Below are 24,506 nucleotides of genomic sequence, written 5' to 3'. Positions count from 1 at the left end.
AAAGAAAATGCATACAGATTGTGAAAGAAAAAATAAAATCTCCCTATTTGCAGATGATACAAATGTCTACATAGAAAACCTCAAGGAATCTACAAAAAGTATCTTAGAATTAATAAGTGATTTCAGTCACAGTATACAGGCCATGGTATACAAAGTTATATAAAAATTAGTTATATTTATACATAATAGCAATGAACACATAGACAACAAAATTAAAAATGCAGTACCATTCACAATCTGTCCCAAAAAAGATACTTAAGTGTAAATCTAACTTAGGTGCAAATCTAACAAAATATGTAGAGGAATTTTTTTACAGAAAACTACATAATGCTGATGAAAGAAATCACGAAGATCTAAATAAATGGATAGACATACTGTGTCATGAATTGGAAGATGTGAAATAGTGAAGATCTCAATTCTCCACAAATTGGTAAACAGGCTTAACAGAATTCCTATCAAAATCCTGTTAATATTTTCTGTAGATATAGACAAGATTATTCTAAGATTTACATAGAAAAGGAAAAGAACTAGAATAACTAATAAGAATACAGTAGAAGGAACTATTCTTCTTTATTTCAACACATTTTACAGCTATAATAATCAAGACTAAGTGGTATTGGCAAAGGGTAAACATGTATATAAATGGAACAGAATAGAAAACCCAGGAATAAATCCACACAAATATGGCCAACTAGTTTTTGACAAAGATTCAAAAGCAATTCAATGGAGGAAAGATACCTTTTTCAAGAAATGGTGCTGAAGCAATTAGACATTCCTAGGCAACAAAATGAACCTAAACCACACCTCATACCTTATATAAAAATTAACTCATAATGGATCACAGACTTAAATGTAAAACATAAAACTACAAAACTTTTAGGAAAAAACATAGGAGAAAATCTTCAGGATGTAGAGCTAGGCAAAACAGTCTTAGACTTAACATGAAAAGTATGATCCATAAAAGTAAAATGATAAATTGGATTTCATCACAACTGAAAAATTTTGCTCTGTGAAAGACATTGTTAAAAGGATGAAAAGACAAGGTACAGACAAGGAGAAAATATTTGAAAACCACATATCCAACAAATAACTAGTATCTAGAATATATTTAAAAACTCTTAAAACTCAACAGCAAAAACCCAACAATCCAATTAGAAAATGGGTAAAAGACATGAACAGACATTTAATCCCAAGAGAATATACAGATGTCAAGTAAGCACATAAAAATTCATCATTAGCCATTAGGTAAGTACAAATTAAAACCATGATGGGTTATTACTACATACCTATCAAAATGGCTCAAATAAAAAATAGCGACAGTGCCAAATGCTGGCGAGAATGCAGAGAAACTAGATCACTTATTCATTGCTGGGGGGAATGTAAAATGGTACAGCCATTATGGAAAACCGTATGGCAGTTTCTTGGAACACTAAACATGCAATTACCATATAACCCAGCAATTGTACTTCTGGGCACTCATCCCAGAGAAATCAAGACTTAATGTTCACATAGAAACCTGCACATGAGTGTTTATAGCAGCTTTATTCATAATAGCCCCAAACTGGAAGACATCTAGATGTCCTTCATCAGTTGAATAGTTAAACATATTGTGGCACATCTGTGCCATGGAAAACTACTCAGCAATAAAAGAGAATAAACTATTGATACGAGCCATGACCTGGATTAATCTCCGGAGAATTATGTTTAGTGAAAAAAAAAACCAATCCCCAAAGGTTACGTACAGTATGATTTCATTTATATAATCTTCTTTAAATGACAAAATTATACACACAGAAAACATATTTGTGGTTTCTAGGGGTCAATGAGTGAGTGAGTGAGAAGGAAATGGATGTGGCTATAAAAGGGTACCATGATGGATCCTTGTGGTGATGGAAAAGTTTTGTATCTTGACTGCATCTATGTCAATATCCTGGTTGTAATCTTGTACTATAGTTTGCAATATGTTACCATTGGTAGAAACTGGGTAAAGAGTACCAGACATTTTTTACAACTTCATATGAATCTATAATTATCTCAAAATAAAAAGTTTAATTAAAAAAGAGAAAGAAATTTTTCTTGGGTCTCATCTGTAACCTGACCAATCAGGATCTCCAGGAATAAGACCCAAGAATCTGTATTTCTAACACTTCCTTGACTATTTTGGAGCCACCCGCCTGACACTCGTCTGCAGACAACCATTTGAGAACAAATGATGTAGCCCAGCTCCCTGTGGATGCATGGATTCCTTCCAAAAACCTCCCCCACAGGTGACCCCCGGGTAGCTGCTTGACTATTTTCAGGGAAATGAACCCACTGCTTGTCAAGGCAGCACATCCCACCATAGAATAGTATCATGATAGGAATGTTCTTCAAGTTTGAGCCAAAATCTGCCTCCCTGTAAATTCTAGCCATCTGATCTAGGTCTTCCCTGTGGGCCAACTCTTCATGCATGTGACCCTTTAGTCTTTCCTTCCTTGTTTTTCTCATTAGATAAGGTTTCAAGTTCCCTCCCTATCCTGGCCACATTAATCCCAACATACCCAGGGCTGAGGGGTTTCCCAAGATGTGGAACTTTCAGTGCTAAAACTGAGAAAGTACTGGTCAAACCCGGACTAGTTGGTTACCCCAAAATTCAGTTCGTTATTGTTCTTCTTTTCTTATTGAAGTATAGTTTACATACAGTGAAATTCACCCTTTTACAGTGTATAGTTCAATGAGTTTGACAAATGTACAGTCGTGTAACCACCACCACAATCAAGGTATTTCCATCACCCCAAAATGTTGTGCCCCTTTTCAGTTATTCCTGTCCCCTGACAATCCATAACCATATGATTTCTGTTGCTATAGTTTTGTCTTTTCCAAGATGTTGTAAAAATAGAATCAAACAATGTGTCCTTTTGTGTCTGGCTTCTTCCATTAGCATAATACTTTTCAGATTCATCCATTTTGTTGCATCAATAAGTACGCCTCTTTTCATTGTTGAATTTTGTCAGTGCTCTTAAAAGCCCAGAACAGAATCCAAGACCCAAGAAATGGTTCACTCTGATGAACACAGCAGAAAGAACGACTGCTTTCTCCCTAGCTGGAACACTGGTCTTCTGTGATTGCGATCAAAGATCATATTAGTTTTCTCAGCAGTCAGTTGGCAAAGTTGTCTCATTTAGGCTACAGTCAACTAAAAATCCCAACTCATTTTCCGTGTATTCCTGTTCAGCAATTATTATGATCCAGTTGATGTTTGGGACCCAAGTACAACACTTAACACTTAACTTTTTTTCCTTTCTAGTATTTTTAAAAATAAACATATTTCATGTAACATAAAATTCACCATTTTAAAGTGTGCACTTCAGTATATCCACGATCTTGTGCAACAATCACCACTATCTAGATCTAGAATATTTCCATCACCTCCAAAAAGAAACCTCATAGCTTTTAGCAGTTAGTCCCTATTCTCCCTTCCCCCATCCCTTGGTAACCATTAGTCTTTCTATATCTACAGATTTGCCTAATCTGGACATTTCATATGAGTGGAACCATAAAGACTGTGACCATTTGTGTCTGGCTTCTTTCACTCAGCATAATGTTTTCAAGGTTCATCCATGTTGTTTGATACCATAGTACTTAACTTCTTTTTATGACTGAATAATATTCCATTGTACACATATGCCACAATTTGTTTATTCATTTATCAGTTGATTGACATTTAGATTTTCTCCACCTTTTGGCTATCATGAATATGCTGCTATGAACATTTGTGTACAAGTTTTTATGAGAATATATGTTTTCAATTCTCTCAGGCATATACCTAAGAGTGGAATTGCTGGGTCATATGATAACTTTTTAATTTTCTAAGGAACTGCCAAACTGTTTTCCACAGAAATATTAACATTTGCCTGTCTTAAATTTAATAATTCATCGAAATCATTTCCCTGATTAGCCAGCCTAGTAATTTGATTTTTTCAAAAAAGGAAAGTTAATCTGGCATTCTGACTTTCTTTCCCAGAAAGTGTGGGATCTGGAGTGCAGCAGAGTTGACCAATAGCTGCAGGGCTTGAAGCAAAGGGTAACAGAAACAGGATCCAGGGGAGAGGTTGGTTCAGAGACCAAAGAGACAGACGAGACAAGGCAACAGATACAGGGAGTTTGGCCAGAGAGTCCCAAACCAAGTCTGAGGCAAAGGAGCTATGCAGGGCTCAGGAAAAAAAAAGCAGAGGCAATAAGAGAGGGAAACAAGTAGGTATGATCCAGAGAGACTCCTTGAGACATTGACATGTAGAGCAAGGGCTATGACTTCTTCTATGGGTCTAGAATGAGGTATTGGGGTATCCAGTTTGGATGTTACCTCTAAAACCTTTGCCCAAGGTGAAATGCGAATGGAGTTTCCCCAGATGTATTCAGAAGAGCAGTTCTCAAGCTTTAGCTCGAGTCAGTCACCTACAGGGCTGTTAAAACACAGATTGCTGGGCCTCATTCCCAAGTTTACGATTCACTAGGTCTGTACTGGGGTCCAAGAATTTGCACTTCTAACAAATTCCCCAGTGATGCTTATGCTGTTGGTTCAGGAGCCACATTTTTAAAACTTCTGCCTTACTGAATGGCTTTATCCCATTGAAAAGCATTTTGAAGAAGGGAAGTGGTTCCCACTATCACCCCTTCAGGACTTACCCTTCCCAGTGAATTGGGTACTGGAGTTTGCCATAGCTGCTTTCCTTGTCTTATATGACCTGTACATTCATCTTACTTGGCTTTGGGGGAGATAACTGGAATGCAGGGGAAAGCATCTCAGTAACTGATACAGCTGTAAATAAAAATAGGAGGAAGGGAATGAAGTGAGACGGATCCTGAGTTGATGCTTTTATTCTTGTGCTGATACTTAGCCAGTCTGAGGGTTTTCTGGAGGTCATTCTTGGTAACCATCTTAGCAACTGACGAGCTGCCAGAGTCTCCATGGTGCTGGAGAGTGAGAGAAAGGAATAGGTTCCTTTCCAGCGTTTTAATGCATTGAGAGGTACAGGGAAGTGGGGTTGGCAAATTCTATGGTGGAAAGATAAATGATTACAATTGTAGTATTGTTGGTAAGGAGGTAAAGCAACACAAGTATTTTTCAAATATCTTTCCACGTGGACTGAAAGATGGGTATGGGGACCTGGCAGTAACCTTGTGGACTTAGACTTACAGGGCTCTGGAGATTTCCCTCAAAAACCAAGAGATAAACTTGGGACCATCATCAGATAAGGACAACACTCATGGAAATGACAGAACAACAACATAGATTTGGGGTTGCTTTCTGACCATGTGGAATAGAGCCACCCTGTCAACCTGAACTGCTCACCGTCCTGAATGTCAAGAGAGACAAAAATTCTTTTAAGCCACTGTACTTCTGAGTCTCTTAATTACAGCCACTTAGTCTGTCCTAGAAATGTTATAAAAACATATCATTAATATATTCGAGAATTGAAGACACAAGATCATGAAAATAAAGATAGTGTATGATGAGTGCTGAATCAGAGGGGAGAAATCACTTTGGACTAGAGATGTCAGAGAAGACTTCTGTTTCAGACAGGGTTCTCCAGAGAAACAGACTTATTATATATATACAAAATATATACATGATATATATATATACTTGGAGACTTCTTTTAAGGAATTGGCTCATGAAATGTGGGGGCTGGCAAGTCTAAAATCCATGGGTCAGGCTGGCAGGCTGACAACTTAGGCAGGAGTTAATGCTGCAGGCTTGAAGCAGAATTTCTTCTCCAATAAACCTCAGTTTTTATTCTTAAGGCCTTTGATAGATTGGATGAGGCCTACCCCCATTATCTTTACTTAAAGTCAATTGAGTGTAGATGTTAATCACATCTACAAAGTACCTTCACAGCAACAGCTAGATTAGTATTTGCTTAAATAACTCAAAACTATAGCCTAGCCAAGCTGACATGCCAAATGACCATCACAGCTTCTTGCAGGAAGCGGTATTTGAGCTGAACCTTGAACAATGGATAAGATTTCAGTGAGCACATGGCTTATACATCAGGCTGATTTTCACAAGCTTATTATCTGGTCATGTGTTGCTGAAGGTTTAATAACTTTCCTCATGGATATAAACTGCCTAATTTAAGCTTTAGCTCCATATGGAGAGATTATTTACACTTATAGTCTGGCTCAATCAGTGAGTTGAATGCTGCAACTCTGAAGGGCCATTTGTTCAAATAATGCAATACTGAATTGTGCAAGTGGCCCTGATGGTTCTACACATGGACACTGGCATGACATTTGTAGAGCTGCTTCTGTGAAGTTCTGGCAAGGACAGAACATTAGCCCAGTGGAATTTTCTCCACCACACACACACAGAGTCCAGTTAACTTTGGAGCTTTGTACATGGCACCCAGCAGCTTGGATGGCACACCCTCTGGGTGAAGATGGGTCACAAAATTTGTGCAATTCACAAACCACTGTGAAATTCAAGCACTTGAACTCTTACTGAGAAGCAGTAAAGCCCTCAGTTGAAGCAGATCTCAATTTAAGCAAAGGTGTGTTTTTATTTAACAAGAGAAATAGAAATTAATTTGTTTGAAATCAGGACTGTCTCTAGGTCTACAAATAGGCGACTATGTGGAAGGATCCCACCAGATGGCTCTCCTGTCTCCTTCAAAGTCTCCGCCATCTGCTGAAATGTATCAGCACTGGAGGGAGCTTCATTTTCTTTAGTTAAGGCTTAATCACTACTAAAATGTTTTAGACTTTCTGAGAAAAAGGTTTTGATAGAGAGAAAAGATAGAGACTGCAGGAACCTGAGGATAAAAGGATTCAGAAGTGCAATGCAGTTGGCTCTGAAGAGAAACTTTGCCAAATTCAGACACTGCATAATAGGCAATGCAGCACTATGATGTCCAAGAGAAGGGAATAAAACAAGATGTACTCTACAACAGCGCTGATTTTCTTCAGCAATTTCTTGGCAGTGGCTCAGGAAGGGGAACCCAAAAAGAGCCTGGTGGTCTTGCTGAGTTGAGGAGACAGAGATCACAAACAGTGGAGAGGAGTGAGTTTTGCAGAGAAACAGATCCAGAAATCTGCATAGAGTTCCTCTTGAGACTTTGGCTATCACTCTGTGCATGCAAAGGGTGAAACTCCCCAAGGCTGGGCAAAGAACTGGGCAAGAACAATTATGGGGAAACTGTAAGCCAAATGGTCCCCAAAGCTCACACAGGATTGAAACTGAATCAGGTTCCCACCAGCCAAAGTGGAAAGACCTTGATGAATATGTGAGGAGTTTACTAGAGACTCTAGATAGGTCAAACCTTAATAGTAGGGCTAAACTTGACCTACGGTAAAGCTGCTCTAGACATACCCTAAGAAAACCTTCAAAGCAAGCCTGGAAATGATGAAGCTAATCTGCAAACAACTTCCTGCCAGAACAAAGTCAAACACTCTTTACAGGATTAAAGCAATATCCAGCACTCAGTAATGTGAAATTTAAGTTCAACATCCAATAAAAATTATTAGATGTCCAATGACACAGGAAAATGACCCATAACCCAGAGAAAAACTAGTTGATAGAAACAGACCCAGAAATGACAGATGATGGAGTTAGGAGATGAGAACTTTAAAAGAACTATCAGAAATAATATAAATATGCTCATTGTTCTCTATAGGTCTGAGTAGTGTTTTACATCTCCACTGCCCTGAACAAAGCAATTGCTTCAGATTATAACTGTGATTCTGACTCTTGATTAAAAAAAAAAAAATCCCAGTGTGTGTTTTAAATGGCTTGGATAGAGTTGCTTCATATATACCCTGTAATAGTGCAAGGAGAGTATCCAAGGTCCAGATGATCTCTGCCCTGGATAACCTCTATGCAATGTCAAAATAAATTCCTGAAAAAAGGCAGAGTGGGTAGTTTAAGAAACTCTTTCCTGGGATGGGTCAGCTGTTTTGCAGCCATGTACTTTTCTGCTCCATTTCTGTGATGGTGTAATTAGCCCTATGTGCTGACTATACAGAAAGGCCAGTTGGTTCCAATAATGAGAGAAAGTAGTTTCACAGGACAGACAGCAGAGAATACGTAAGAGGAAACCATTCAAAATAGAACTGAGTATTTTGATTTGAGTATTTCAAACAAAAGAAGCCTTTAAAAATAATGCTTATCCCTGTTTATTATAAAATCAAGACACTATGGAAATGTAACCTAGTAGTTCCCAAAGTCAGGGGTTATCTACCCTTCTTTTAAATGGCCAAATAACAATAATTTGTGCCATGCCTCCATCCTGTGTAATGGCAGGAAGTCTAGTGGTTTGTTGAGCTCTCTGATCTGAGCGTTTCTGGGAATCCCTGGGAAATGCTGACATTGTTCCACAAGTCTGAACTACTTTTGTGGATCGTCTCAGCCGGCCAGCTCACACTGGCCCACTGCTTCTCTCTCTTCAGGCCTCCTCTCATTAACTTTAACATTCAGCTGGACTGCTGCTGACAACTTCATCTCAAATGGACGAGACTCTCTGCCAAAACAAGACTAGGTCTGACCACACTTGACTGAAAAGTTTAGAACGACAGAAAGAAATTACAATGCTCATGAGGAAAAAAAATTAAAACTAGACATAATGGGCTGCATGGTGGCCTCCAAAAAGACATGCCCTAATTCCTGGAACCTGTGAATGTTACCTTACTTGGAAAAAGGACCTTTACAGGAGTGATTTTAAGTTAAGGATCTGGAGAAGAAGAGCTTATCCAAGATTATCGAGGTGTGGCCTAAACATAATCGCATGTATTCTTATACCAGAAAGGCAGATTCGACTGAAAAACACAGGGGAGACAGACACACAGAGAAGAGGAGGAGGCTATGTCACCGTGGAGACAGAGGTTGGAGAGTTGTGGCCGTAAGCCAAGGAATGCCTGCAGCTACCAGAAGCTGGAAGATATTTGCAAACCATATACCAGATAAGGGGTTAATATCCAAAATACATAAAGAACTAATACAGCTCAACAACAAAAAAACCAACAATCCAATTAGAAAATGGGCAAGAGATCTGAACAGAGATTTCTCTAAAGAAGATATACGGGTGGCCAACAGGCATATGAAAAGATGTTCAACATCATTAGCTATCAGGGAAATGCAAATCAAAACTACTATGAGGTATTACCTCACCCTGGTCAGAATGGCTATAATTAACAAGACAGGAAACAACAAATGTTGGAGAGGATGTGGAGAGAAGGGAGCCCTCGTACACTGCTTGTGGGAGTGCAAACTGGTGCAGCCACTATGGAAAGCAGTATGGAGTATCCTCAGAAAATTAAGGATAGATCTACCATATGATCCAGCTATCCCACTGCTGGGTATTTATCCAAAGAACTTGAAAACACAAAGGCATAAAGATACATGCACCCCTATGTTCATTGTAGCATTATACACAATAGCCAAGACTTGGAAGCAACCTAGGTGCCCATCAAGGGACGAATGGATAAAGAAGATGTAATATTTATACACGATGGACTACTACTCAGCCCTAAGAAATGACGAAATCAGGCCATTTGTGACAACATGGATGGACCTTGAGGGTACTATGCTGAGTGAAGTAAGTCAAAGGGAGAAAGTCAAATACCATATGATCTCACTCATAAGTAGAAGATAAAAACAATGACAAACAAACACATAGCATTGGGGGTTGGATTGGTGGTTACCATAGGGGAAGGGGGGAGGAGGGAGGGCAAAAGGGGTGATTAAGCTCACCTGTGAGGAGATGGACTATAATTAGTTTTCAGGTGGTGAAAACGATGTAATCTACACAGAATTCAAAATATATTATGATGTACATCCGAAAATAAACAAATCAATGAAAAAAAAAGAAGCTGGAAGTGGCAAGGTACAGATTTTCCCCTAGAGTCTTGGGAAAGAAGACATTTTGATTTTGCACTTCCAGCCTACAGAACCGTGAGAGAATAAATTTCTGTCACTTTAACTCATTCAGTTTGTGGTATTTTGTTACAGCAGCCACAGAAATCTAGTATACTAGATACTGCTGACTATGGAGCCATGAACTTCCAGTGTCCCGTAATGGCCACCTCCATCTTTAGCCCCTGGTCTGTGGCCACACTGTGCGACCAGCTCACTTTCTCATGTTCTAGTTGGAGTCTAGGAGCCCAACTTCTCTTTTATTCTCAAGAATGGAGAAAATCCCTCCATTGTAATAATCCAACCACTTTAATAATCTCTGCACAGATGCAACTCTGGCCACAATAAAAACAGCAGGAAGATGATAGGAATGTGAGTGCCCAAAAGTGAGTGCATCCACGGGGAAGTGGGGAGGGGACGTGGTGTAAAAAACAGAGAAGAAGAGAGAAAATGAGATGGAGGAAAAAAGTGACGAGAGCCTTCAGTTGCTGGAGACCATGTTCTCATCTGCCCTTTATCAACCTAGGTCAAGATCTGAATAATATCTTAGTAACATAGTATCTTTTTTTAAGTTTAGTAGTTGAGCTTAGTGAGAGCTCTTCACACAAAAATATATTCAAGTATAAATTATTATTGCAATTTTTTTCTTCAACATCACTAAAAAGAACCATTTAACTACATGCATTTGATAAAATTCAATTCCATTTAGTGGAGGAAATCTAAATTTAAATTAGGAAACCCTAGTAGAATCTCTCATTCCATTCTTTTATTTCAAAGCACTTATCATCATGTGTAGTTATATTTTCATTTGTATGCGTATATGTAACAAATCTCCCAAAACTTAGTAGCTTAAAACAACACACATTTATTCTCTCACAATTTCGATGGGTCAGCTTCTACGGGTTCTACGGGCACACTTTAGCTGGCTCTTCTGCTTCAGGGTCTCTCAGAAGGCGGCAGTCAAAGTGTCAGCTGGGGATGTCATCTCACTTGAAGACTCAACGAGGGAGGATTTACTTCTAAGCTTACTCAACTGGTTGTTGGCAGGATTCACTTCCTCACAGACTGTTGAACTGAGACCTCAATCCCTTATGAGTAGTTGGCTCCTTGCCACGTGAGCCTTTCCCTAGAGAGTCTTCCAATATGGCAACAAGAGAACAAGAGAGAAACAGCCAGTAAGAGAAAGTGTAAGCAAAGACAGAACTCAGTCTTCTATAATCTAATCATGGGCATGATATCCCATCACTTTTGCTGTATTCTATTCATTAGAAGCATTAGAAGTAAGCCCTATGTTCAGCCCACACACAAGAGGAGGGGATCACACAAGGGCTGGAGTACCAAGAGGCAGGGATTGTTGGGGTCATGTTAGAAACCTGCCCACCACAGTAAGTACTCAGTTAATGTCAATCCTCCCAACCTCCTCAGTTGACTGTGGAGGCCACAAACTTTTTGAAGGCCAGGACCACATCTCTTCACTCATAACTGTTTTCCTAGCACCAAGTACAATGCATGGCAAAGAGTAGGACATAATACATGATGGTCAAAATAACGACAAAATGAACATACTAGGAGCAATTATTGACGTTTAAACAAGACAAAAGGCTATTTCTGTTATCTTTCATGACATGTATTTCTTGAATCATCTTTTGCACACACACACATACACACACACTCTTTCTGTTGTCGACCTAAGTACCTACTCAAATGCAAGATGCCATGAAGATAAATAGCTACATACTGATGTATTTTGCAGTTATCTATGAAACAAACAAAATGGTAAGTGAAGTAATAGATGCCAAGGATACTATAGGACAAATGAATATTACGGACAGTGGCTACTGTGGGAGAGTTGTCACCCAGGCTGTCCTAATGATTCTTGTGCCTTAATAGATCAAAAGGATCTTGATGAATAGAAGTTGGTAGGGAGAACTTCCAGGTGGAAACACTTAGACAAAGACTTGAAAGTAAGGACGTATGTGTTGTGCACAGGGATCCATAGTAGAACATTTGGCAAGAGAGGAGAGTGCCTATAGGGAAAACTTGGAAACAAAGCAGGCAGGGAAGCATAGAATCTTAAAATGATGGAATTGGAATGGACCTTAGTAGTCACATAATCTAATCCTTTCACATTAAATATGGAGAAACTAAGGTATAAAGAGGTCAAATGACTTGCCCTATGTGCCATAAGTCAATAGCAGAGAATAAAGAGCACGTACTTTAGGGCTAAATAGCTGGATTTAAAATCCAGCTCTGCCACTCATCAGATTGACTTTGGGCAAATAGCTACTTTACTGAACTTTAGTTTCCTCAACTGTAAAGTGGTAATAATAGTTCACACCACTTGAGGTTTTTTGAGGATTTAATTCAATAGTTTTAGGTTTCTACACGGTCTGTGTCTGTGTGCATGTATGTGTATATATACATATATATGTAATATATATTTTTTCATATTCTGACAGGAAACATGAGATCTCTGGATCACTGAACAGACCATTTCTTACTCACAGAGTATCTTGGAACTGGTTCCCAAAGTCCCAGTCCCCACAGGGCAACATGGTAAGAGCCTGATGCTACAACGCACATGCAAGAGGAGAAAAACCACAAAATTATGAGACTTAAAGCTTATATAAAGGCTACTGGCATATCTGCCCATTCTCCTATCAACAGACAGATAGATAAATATATAGAGAGACCTTATCTTTACTCCGGAATGTAAGCAAATTGCTCCAGGGAAAATAAGTCTCTAAATCTCTTCAGAGCAATACTCTATCTCTAATTTCCTAGGCACTTTGCCATTAAATCATCCTGTAACCAAGTTTGCTGGTGCTCTTTGTTCAGAAAGCCTAGATTGTACAGAAATGTGAAAATATTCATGGAGAATTGCCTCCCAACAGCAGGTACCCAATAAATGTTAGTTTCCTTCATGAGTCCAAAAACAGTGCTCTTTACACTACTCCAAATGGCCTCTGAAACATTTCCCTGCAGATGCCACTGTTGTTGAGAGGTCAAAGGCTCACTGGCCACTAGATCCCTCAAGGGGAACAGCCTCACTGACTATTCCATATCATACATGCTTGCATTTGGCCATTTCCTGGCTTACAACTCAACAATCTGTTGGCTACTCTCTTGGGCTTCTTTCACACAATTTCTGGAGATGAGAGATTCTGGAGTGCATCTTGTATGTAGCAAGAGAATATTTTTAACAATTAAATGATAGGTTCCTGTGCCCTTACCCCCGCCCTCCCCAACCTTGCCAGCTACACATGGGATCACCATTATTTGGGGAAATTTTATCATAGGGGAATCAGAGAACAAAGATGCCAAGTTCTTCAAGAGCTCTGGTTCAGACTTGAACAAATATTTTGAAATCACATGATCTTATAGAATACATTACACGATGTACTCCTTCCTCTCCTAGGACCAGATAAAGATCCCTGGAAGGGAAAGTAAGAGAAGAGGCCAACAGTGAATATTGCTGTAGGTCGGCTCCCAACCTGGCCCAGACTGACAGATCAGAGAGGAAGCAGAAACAGAATCTCCCATAAGATGCAATTGCAGATTAGAGATGAGAAATTATTAAACCATAGCAAAATAAATGGAGAAAGGACAAAAGGGTGAACTTAGGAGGTTTTAAGATTTTCTAGGCGGGATTTATAAAAATTGGTTGGAGTCCAGAGTGACTCAGGTTTCTAAGTTGGGTGTTGTGTGACTAAAAAATTTGGAGGGAGGTTATAGATTAATTGGATGTCGTAGTGATGGGTTTCTACCTCATATTTTCATAAAAATATTTGGGACATGCTATTATGGAACAGCTAGAAACAGAATGTTTTAACTTGATAATTGATGTTAATTTCATGCACTTGTTGTTTATTTGGGTTTCTTTCATTTTTTCAATAGAAATTATTTTTCTCCTAGTTTGGGAAGTTGGTAGGGCATTTGTCCCCCTATATCAGCACACACCCCATCCCTAATCCAAGCAGACCTGTGGGATATTTGAACATGTGGTAAATCTTTTAAAGTGAGAAAATATGGTTTAGGGAGATTTTAGATCATTAAATTATTACATTTGGTTATGCACATGTTTGTTTCACGGTCATTTTTATAACATACACAGGGAGAGGTCCAGATGGGATTCCAAGTGAGAAGTAGAGGTTGAAGTTCTAGGTTTGGGAATCATGAGTATAATATAAGCAGTCACTGAAACCAAAGTTGTATCCATCAAGTTTCTTGGTTATAAACAACAGAAACCAACCCTGGTTAGTTTAAGCAGAAAAATAATTTATTAGAGATAATAGGGAGCTCACAGAATCTCCAGAAAGACAAGAGAGACTAGCTTAGAGATGATATGACAAGAAACAATTCCCAAATCACATTGCAGGGCTGGGCCCTGCCTCTGCAGCTGGTGCCACCAACACTGCCAGTACATGGCCTTGGATTCTGCCATCAATCTCAGCCACAGCTTCCTCTGGACACTGGAGGTACAGCTTCCAACTTCACCAGAAGGGCTCAACGAGAGGCTCCTTCTTCCTTCACTGGCGCCCAACTCAGTCTGGTGTCGGTACAATTGAAATGCCTATGTCCCGGCTACAAAGGAGGCTGGAAATGTGACGATCAATGTGAGTAGGAGGCAGGGGTTCTTAAGGTAGGAAAAGGGTTAAATGTACAGTGTAGCCAAAAGGAATAACAAATGTCCACTAAAGAATAGAAGCTGAGATTATGAAAAAGAAGATGTAAAAGTAAGGAAGATAATAATTACGGCAAATGTTTATTGAGCACTTACATGTTCAGTACTTTATGTATATGAAATTATCTGCTCTTTAGAACAACTCTCTCAAGTAGGGACTTTTTTTTTTTTTTTTAAATAAGGAGTACATAAGTCTGGGAAGTGGATGTTCATTCTTAGTTGCCTCAAGTAGGAACTATTGATTTGCAGGTGGGGAAACTAAATCAACAGAGTGATCAAATGCATTGCCCAAGGTCAGCCAGCAAGGAAAGCTGACTCCTGAACTTGTGTTCTTACTACTACACTATACTGCCTGTCCATGGAGAGGACCGAGATGGAATTCTGGAAAACATAGACATTTAGGGAGTAGACAGAGGAACTGAAGTGGATTGGGAAAAAATAAATGATCAGAGAAGCTGGAGGGACCTCAAGAGAAGTGCTCACTCTATCAGAAGCCCTGGGATAAGAGGGTTTCAAGGAATGGTGGTTGTATTAATTTCCTAGGGCTGCTGTAACAAAGTGCCACAAACTGGGGGGCTTAAACAACAGAAGTTTGTTGTCTCACAGTTCTGGAGGTTGGCAGACTAAGATCAAGGTGTCAGCAGAGTTGGTTCCTTCTGAGGGCTGTAAGGGAAGGATTTGTTCCATGCTTCTCTCCTAGTTTCTGGTACCTTGCTGGCAATCTTTGGCATTTGTTGGCTTGTAGATGCATCACCCTCAGCTCTGCCTTCAGATGGCATTCTCCCTTGGTCTCTTCATACAGTCTTCCCTCTTTGTCTCTAAATTTCCCACTTTTATACCATTACCAGTCAGACACAATTAGGGGCCCATCCTACTCCGGGATGACCTCCTCTTAACTAGTTACATCTGCAATGACTCAATTTCCAAATAAGATCACATGCTGAGATACTGGGGGTTAAAACTTCAGCATATGATGGAGAGGGGGCACTATTTAACCCATAACAGTGGCCAAATATACAAATGCTGCAGAAAGGTCAAGAAGGATGGAGGCTGCAAAGAAGCCATTGGATTTGTCAGCTAGGAGGTTACTGGAGATTTGGCAAGGATAATTTCAGTAGCAAGACGCTGGTAGGCAGAGATTGTAAAGAAGTTGACATGGGGGAGGGGCTTTAGGAGAGAACATGGAGGGAGTTCACATAGACAAGTCTCTAGGTAAGTTTGATGTGATAGGAAAGGGACAGCCCTCCCTGTAGAGGGAGGCAGACCCCGGTATAGCCTTTACCAAGTACCCAATGGTGTAAACAGAAATGTGATGGCTTGGTGGTCTTACTTCCCATGCGTCAAGCCAAATCTTTAGAAATTGTGATATAAAGTCAACATCTGGTTTGGGGCAGACATCTGCACAACATGTGTTGGTGTTGCCGTAGTGATTGTCACTCTAAGAAATCCAGGGTAGGATATTTACACTGAAGCTTCTGTGTTCCAAAATGAAGGATTATTTTAGATACTAAGGACCTTTACATATGTCCCTTCTGAATTTTAATGTTATTCAAATGAGTAATAGAATACTTCAGACACTCTCATTCCTTGAAAATGAAATGCTTTTCTTTCCTCTGTCTGGAGATACTCTTCTAAAATTCAAGAGCTCAAATAACTGCAAATTCAAATAGAGTTTTTGAGCTGTGCAGCAGGAAGGAGTTAGGATTTAGAAGGCTGGTTTCAGTGCCTGCTGTGTTTTCATTTCTCTTTGCTAGGGCCAGTTGCTTTATTTCAGAAACAGTGAAGCTCTGAAAGCAAAGATGTGTGACTGAGAACATGGAATTGGTTTCCTATGTATGTTTAAAACTCCAGTCTGAAAGAAAGCTTTTATTCGTTTTCAAACTTCCCTACTGTTTCAGTGAATTCATTTCTTACATGACCCCGCAGGACTGAATTTCATGCTCCCACCTTCAGGCTGAAAATAGTTTAGTCCTGTGTGCTAATGACTTATTCTCCCAGAGTGTGTCCACCTGGCTGCTAGGGCCTTTTGAAGTTCCTGCTCCAGCCAAGTTGCTCAGCATTGGGCATTTTCCACTTCCTTCTATTTCTACTCCACCACTTTCATCTGCTTAACATTGTGAGAGCCCAGGCTGAGCATGTTGGAACCTTACCATGGATCCTATCCCACACAAATACATCCACGCTCTCCACGTTCCACAGACGTTCTCTGTTGGAGAATCAAGGAATTCAGCTTTGGAATCTTGTCAAATTTCCCACTGACAGAGCTCAACAAATCCATCAAAAAAAAGGGGGCTTAGATAGTCACAATGCAAATACTTTTAGTTAAAAATTTTTAGGAAGTTTATTTCATTTGGTGAGATACTTGACTCGAAAAGAAACCATCTCCTGGAACATCCATAAATGTTTATTAAAATGGTGGGCCCCATCTTGATTATAGTGACGAGTTTAGGGAGGTATACATCTGTTAACACTTAACAAATTACACACTTTAAAGAAGTGCAGCTTATTGTATGTCAATTAAACCTCAATGAAAGCTAAGAAAATGTGTGGGCTCCTGAGCAAATTTATCTTTCTGTTTTTTTGTGTGGTCCCTCACTGACATTGTTGTATCTCAGAATTTCGCCAGCAACTGTCACACATCCATTTATTTACCGTGGGTGAGACTGGCAATGGACTTGTTCTCTAGGGGATAGGCAAGCACTTGACACTGCAAACAAAGTGACTGGAAAAGCCTGAACAATTAATCCAGTGACTTCTGGCTCAGTAGACAGAACATTGAAATGATATTTTGCTAACATTTTAACAATAATAGCGAACTGCTTGTAGGTTTGGTTGCTTTTTTCTTTTCCCCACACTTTTCAAGGGGTAGTTAGATTATGCACATCCAAAAGCATTTCAGAAACTTTCTGGTGTTTTCCTCTTCTCTTTCTTTCTTTCTCCAGAGCTACATTAAACTTATTTTTCCTCCAGAGGCATCTTTTGCAAAGTAGGGTGGAGAACGGGAGGTACAGGGAAAATGTACGGGGACAAGGTCCCACGATAACCCAGGAAGTAGAGCTTCACTAATATTTTGCTACACCCTCTGGATTCCAGCTAGCAAAATCAAGTTGTCTTCAAGTCCTCCAGAATATTAAGTTCTTTCAATGTTCAAGCCAGGTTCCTTGAGCCCCACGCTGCACAGCTAGAAATCCAGTCCCTTCTAGTGTGTTTCTTACGGCTCCCAGGGGGTGTTCACACACTCTGGACTCCTTCCTTTTCCCTGCTTTTCTCTTCCTGATTACGGCTTCTCCAGGATGCTGGACCCTCTCTCTGTTTCCCTTTGTTCCAAAACCTGGATTCCCTAAGACACTGAGTACTCACCCAAGTCTGATACTAAATTGTGCAGAGTGTCGGCTTGTTCTACCTCAGCTGGGAACATACACATCAGGTGGCTCCAAATTTTCAGCACTCTGTTCATGTGCATGTCCAAGAATGATCACAAAAGCACCATGAGTATTGATTTTGGGGTTGCAAATAAATTTTAGCAAGTAGGGAAATTCAAAAATATGGAATCTGTGAATAATGAGGATTAACTGAACATGTAACAGAATATTATTCAGCCATAAAAAGGAATGAAGTCCTATTACATGCAATAACGTGGTGAACTTGAAATCATTTTGTTAAGTGAAATAAACTAGACAAAAAAAGGCCATATATTGTATGATTCCATTTATAATAAATTCCAGAATAGGCAAATCCATAAAGACAAAAAGCAGATTAAGGGTGCCTTGAGCTGGGGAGGAGGTGGGAAAGAAAAGTGATTGCCTAATGGGTACAGAGTTTCCTTTTGGGGTGATGAAAATGTTCTGGAGCTAGATAATGGTGATGGTTGCATAACACCATGAATGTAATAAAGTCACTGAAGTGTACGATTTAAAATGGTAAATTTTATGTTATGTATATTTTACCACAATTTTAAAAACTAGAAACTCTTGGACTCTCAAGGAAATAAAATAAGCCTTCTGATTTAGAGACCCTAGGAACAGAGATGCTTGACGTTTCACTTTGTGTTCTGTTCTGCCCCACAATGGCCACCTATCTGTTGCCTCCCCTTCCACTAAAGCCCTTACAAAGCTTTTGTTAATCATCACGATTTAGTATGACTCAGGTGAGCCCTCAACGGCCTGAGGAAATCCAGGTTTTGGAACGAAGAGAACCAGAGAGAGAGTCCAGCATCCTGGAGAAGCAGTAATTAGGTAGAGAAAAGTGGGGAGTAGGGAGAAGTCTAGAGTGTGTTAACACCCCCGGGAGCCCCAAGAAAGATGCAAGAAGTGACTGGATTTCTAGCTGTGCAACATGGGGCTTGAGGTACTTTGCTTGAGTATTAAAGTAAGGAAGCCTGGAGAACTTAAAGACAACTTGATTTCACATCTTGTTTCAGCTCTCATACTATAAATGGTGTCCTCTTCACAGCCTATTTAATTCCAGGCTTTTTGCACATTTGTGCTTTTTTCTTTTCTTGGTGAGGAAGATTGACCCTGAGCTAACATCTGTGCCAATCTTCCTCTATTTTGTATTTGGGTCGCCACTATAGCACTGCTTGATGAGTCTTGATGAGTCCATACCCAAGATCCAAATCCGCAAACCCCAGGCTGCCAAAGTGGAACGAGCAAACTTAACCACTTTGCCACTGGGCCAGCCCCCACATTTTTGTGCTTTTTGGTGGTGATTTCACTGTTTAAAGTGATCCCCAAGTGTAGCGCTGAAGTGATGTCTCGTGTTCCTAAGTGCAAGAAGGCTGTAATGTGCCTTATGGAGAAAATAGGTGTGTTACAGAAGCTTCATTCAGAAGTGAGTTATAGTGCTATTGGCCATGAGTTCAATGTTAATGAATGAATAATATATTTTAAAGTGTCTTTAAACAGACACACCATAAAATCAGGTTATGTATTGAACAGTTGATGAAAATGTGACCAGAGGCTTGCAGGAAACTATCCGTGTATTTCCTGTAGCAGCAATAATTCAGTATTTGTTAATTCATTGTTCATGGTGACTTTATAGAATCTAACTGCCATGAATAATGAGATTTCCTGTATTTACTATATTTTACTTATGCATCCATCACTTGATGGACATTTGGGATGCTTCCACTTTTTGGCTGTTATGAGTAATGCTGCTATGAACATTAGTGTAGAAGTTTTTGTTTGAACACCTGTTTTTCAATTCTTTGGGGGTATATAACCAGATACCCTCAATTGTTAATCAATATGACCCCATAAGGAATTTCTGCCTAATGGTGGAGGGAGCTAGGGGAGCAAAAGGTGGAAGAAGAAGAGAGAGAGGACAGTGAGGACACGAGTTGGGCTCAGGGTGAAAATAGAACTGAGCTTTGAGCTGCAGGGTAAAAGAGGTGATCAAAGGGAAGCCAGGGACAAAACAAATCAAAATCAAGGAGGCCAGGGATAGTACCAAATAAATATCAAAATAAGGCAGATACTTCAGCTAAGGGTCTACCCAAATGAGCCAGGCAGAAGGCAATGGATAGAAACAGTGGAGGGTGGACCACAGCAAGAGGAAGGCAGGAGGAAGAACCTTGAGAGAGTTCTGGAACTGCTGGACACGGGTCCTGGTGACCTCTTTTTCCTTTTTTTTATTGGAGTATAATTGACATATAACATTATATTAGTTTCAGGTGTACAACATAATGACTCAATATTTGTATATATTTTGAAATGATCAACATATAAGTCTAGTTAACATCTGTCAGCATACACAGCTACAAAAATTTTTTTCTTGTGATGAGAACTTTTAAGATTTATCCTCTTACTGTTGCTCTTGATAGATGCCTGCAGCTGCTACTAGAAGCTATTTAGCACAGCCGTAAGAATGTCACATCTGGAGAGAGGCCTAGCCTGATATGTAAGCCCATTTGTATGATACTAGATGAGCTATTCTGCCCTTCTCTGTTTCAGCTTTTCCATCTTAAAACATCACCAGTAATGGTATTTACCTCATAAAGTGACTGTAAGAATTAAATAAGATAATGTATATGAATTAATTAGCATAGCACTTGGCACATAATAAGTGCTTGATAAATGTATATGTATGTAGATGTGTGTGTTCAGGGGAGGAGGGTTAGGGTGGAGAGGAGATGTTTTAAGACACCATACCCATTTGGACAATTGTGCCATATTAAGTCTTTTAGGCAGAGGCCAGGATAAGATTAGATGTGCAAGAGATTTATTGGGGAAATGCCTGTGAAGGACAAAGTGGGAGGGAGCAGGAGTAGGGAGAAAGTGCCATCAGACCACAATGTAGGTCTGATGCAGATGAAAGGAGAGAAGCAAGGAAGGAAGGAAGATTGGGTAGGAAGACCCTCAATGCAGTGCACTTCTGAGCAAGTTTTGGCCAGGTTGATGGGGACTTCCTGAGCCAAAGTTGCTCAGTAGGGGAATACCTGGTTGGCTAAGAATGCCCTCACTTGAGTATTCCCACTGGGCCCTGTCACTGAATGGGAACAGCAGGAGGCTGCCAGTCAGCTGTGCTCTCCACAAAAGGCTCTCTTAATGGGACTTCTGAAGAGTACATCTCCATGCTCCCTCCCCCCAACAAAAGCCTATCAAAACCCATTACTCACTGAATTGGCTGTGAGGATAAGAAAACACTTTCCACCACATATCTGTACCTCCTATAGAAAGCCTCATGTGAGAAAGTCCATCATCCTGAGTGTCTCAACAAACTTGGTCCCCACAACAACTTCTTCCCCAAACTCAGGCAAAGCTCTATAAGGACTGGCACTCAGCTTCCCCAACTGAGGTAATATTATCAAACTTACTTCTAATTGCCCCCGTGAATCTGTTTGTTCCATTTCCAATTCCAGTTGCAGTGGGTTTTGCCTTTCTACCTAGTTCCCATTGGATGTGAGACAGGATCTGCTTTATGGGTTCCCAGGTCTGACTTTTCCCCTGAATACTGTTCTTGCTTCTGTATTTGTTTCATGTCTCCAGAGCCTCAGGCCAGCTCTGCCCTGTTCCAAATCCCAGTACTGGTTTCCAGAAACCAAATCACATCGGAGTCCCAGGGCCCCATTGGTTTGAATCCAGTAACTGAGAAACAAATGTTTTCTCCTCAGGGATAAAAAGAACAATGTAATTAACTTTATATATTTCCTTTTCTCTTGGCTGCAACTATAACAGGTTAAATTTTTTTTGTTTTATTTTTTCCCCAAATTACCATATAGCTTTACATATAATAATCGAAACTTCCCAGGGGCTTTTGGGAAATTTGACAAAGTGATTCAGAGTTTATCAGATGGAATGAAAAAGGCAGAAGAGTTCAATCATTCTGGAAAAAAAAAAGCTAGAGAGGGGCACTTCCTTACATGAAACAAAAATGTATTGTAAAGAGTACCACCGTGGTTTAATATTTACAGAAGAGGGGTGCTATAACCAAATTCAGTTTAGCTCTTGGACTCATTTTCCTTGACAGTAGAAAACACTCAATCTTGCCTCTTCATTTTAACTCAGTTTGCTTTAAAATATAGTAAATATTCAATCAACTCTAAGATCTGAGGCTACCCAACTTCCTGCCAGGTGTGTGCATGATCTAATTTACCCTGAGAGTTTATCAGATGTCCTGGCATGGGGACATTGTAGCAGCCTTTGTCAACATGAGAGTATAACTGGTCCTTACTCATCCTGGTCTTAGGGGTCCTTTTGAACCCCACCCCAAGCTTCTTTTTGTCTTCTGGCTCTCTCATCACTTTTTCACCTCCCTTGGGAGCTCAGGAAATTTCAGCGTCTTCCAGAACCACCCTGGAGTGTGATATTCTGCCAAGCGCCTCTTAGGCCCATCTGCCTACACACCTCCCTCAGTGTGGTTCATCTGCCACCCAGGCAGCGAGTTTCTCAGAATCCTGGCTGAACTCACTGAACACAGGGCTCCTCTGAGAGTTCTACAGTCTCCTTGCTGAGACTTCCTCAAGGCTTTCTGGGTGTTTCTATCACACTCTTTCCATCTCAGCTTTAACTCCAGGTAGGTGGCATGTATACAGTGGAGCCGGTTGGGAGGATGGTTCCAAAGTAAGGAGTCTATACATTATTTAGTTCCCTCCAAAACCTCCTCTCCCTGACTGCTGTTCAATCCCTTGTTTCCTTTCCTTTCCTTTTTATTTTTTGTGAGGAAGATTTGCTCTGAGCTAACATCTGTTGCAATTCTCTTCTCTCTTTATATATATTTTTGCTTCAGGATGATTAGCCCTGAGCTAAGATCTGTGCCAGTCTTCCTTTGCTTTGTATGTGGGATGCCTCCACAGCATGGCTGATGAGCGGGTAGGTCTGCACCGGGGATCTGAACCTGTGAACCCTGGGCCGCCAAAGTGGAGCATGCTTGGCCATAGGGCTGGACCTCTCCTTTCCTTTTTTCAGGGTTAGGGGTGGGAGGCACGGAAAAATGGCTGTTATTTACTGTTGCATGCAACTTTTCTACTCTGGTTTTTAGTATAAACTATGCTTAGTCCTCAGTTTGGCATTTTCTATTTAAATCTAGTGTGCAACTATAAGAAAACCTTTTTCTCTTTTAGCAAAAACTGTCTTGCATATCAAAAGGTTTTCAGCCTATTGTTTGTGCTACCTGTTTAAGAATTCATTTAGGAATTCAATTGACTTTTTTTGGTTTTAGTAGCTAGCCATCTTCCCCTTGAAGTTGAGACATATAGAATGATATCACTTGAGTGTAGTGATAAGATGAATGAAAATATAATATCAAAAAGTTGCCCAATATAACACAAATTTTGGTTCAGTTACAGCAAATAGTAAAACCTTATGACCAATTTTTCCCCATAGTTTATAATTTCTTCCAATTAGTCTATATATTTTCTCTAGGCCTAATGTTTTATTTTTACTTAAATATTATTCACTACCTCTGGCAATGGCTAAGCAGGCTATTTTAGACAAATCCTGGCATCAATAACCATTATGTAAGGACAAAACATAAAATAAACATCTGTTTAAGGCAACAGAAAGTTTCGGAGACAGTTTATAGGACCAAGATCCAAAAAAAGAAAGAAGCCTATGGGCCGGCCCTGTGGCTCAGTGGTTAACTTCTCATGCTCTGCTTTGGCTGCCCAGGGTTTCACCGGTTTGGATCCTGGGCGCAGACATGGCACCGCTCATCAAGCCACACTGAGTCAGCATCCCACATGCCACTAGAAGGACCCACAACTAGAAATATGCAACTATGTCCCAGGGGGGCTGGGGAAAAAAAGGAAAAGTAAAATCTTTAAAAAAAAAAGAAAGAAAGAAGCCTAGAGAGGGGAGCTCTTGGTTCCCTTTTTCCTTAAGGCAGTTGCTGATTCTGATAGTGAAAGCTATGACGGAGTACATGAGAAGCTGAGCAGAACTTTTGGCAATCTCTTTGGGCTGGGAAAAACCCACCAGGGAGGAGTGGCCCTGGGAAGAACTCTAGGCTTGTGTTTGGGACCCTGAAAGGCTATACTCTCAGAGCAGAAGTGGAACAGAAACAGACCAGCCCTTACAACAGTGGTTCTTAATCGTGGATGCACATTAGAATTACTAGGGAGATTTAAAAAGTTATCATTTAACTTATAATTAATTTATAATTTTAAAATATATATGAAATTTATAATTAAAAATACAAAAATTTTAAAAATATCTATGAAATTATGCTGAGTGAAGAGAGCCAATCTCAAAAGATACATACTGTATGATTCTGTTTATATAATAACTATGAAATAACTCTTACAGGGATGGAGAACAGATTGGTGGTTGCCAGGAGTTAGGGATGGAGGGGAGGGGATGACTGGAGTTATAAAGGGTATCACAGGGAGTGACTGTACAATTGACAACCTCAATTGTAGTGCCGACTATGGACGGCTACAAGTGTGATAAAACTGCATAGAGACACATACACACACACACACACACACACACACACACA

The 24,506-nt window shown here is 40.0% G+C and overlaps 1 long non-coding RNA gene across 1 annotated transcript in view; it reads right to left on the bottom strand.

Moving 5' to 3' along the window:
• Positions 1 to 10,731: 10,731 nt before the first annotated feature.
• The window catches only part of LOC138917683 (uncharacterized), a 55,855-nt gene continuing 42,080 nt past the window's right edge, over positions 10,732 to 24,506 (bottom strand). Inside the window, exon 3 of the long non-coding RNA XR_011426039.1 lies at positions 10,732 to 11,021. This is a non-coding gene — a long non-coding RNA (uncharacterized lncRNA). The remainder of the gene's footprint in view (positions 11,022 to 24,506) is intronic.

This window comes from Equus caballus, chromosome 15 (assembly GCF_041296265.1).
Source record: "Equus caballus isolate H_3958 breed thoroughbred chromosome 15, TB-T2T, whole genome shotgun sequence".
In the NCBI taxonomy this organism is placed as follows: Eukaryota; Metazoa; Chordata; class Mammalia; order Perissodactyla; family Equidae; genus Equus; species Equus caballus.
Note: the sequence above shows the minus strand (reverse complement) of the source record. Positions and strands in the feature narration are given on the sequence as shown.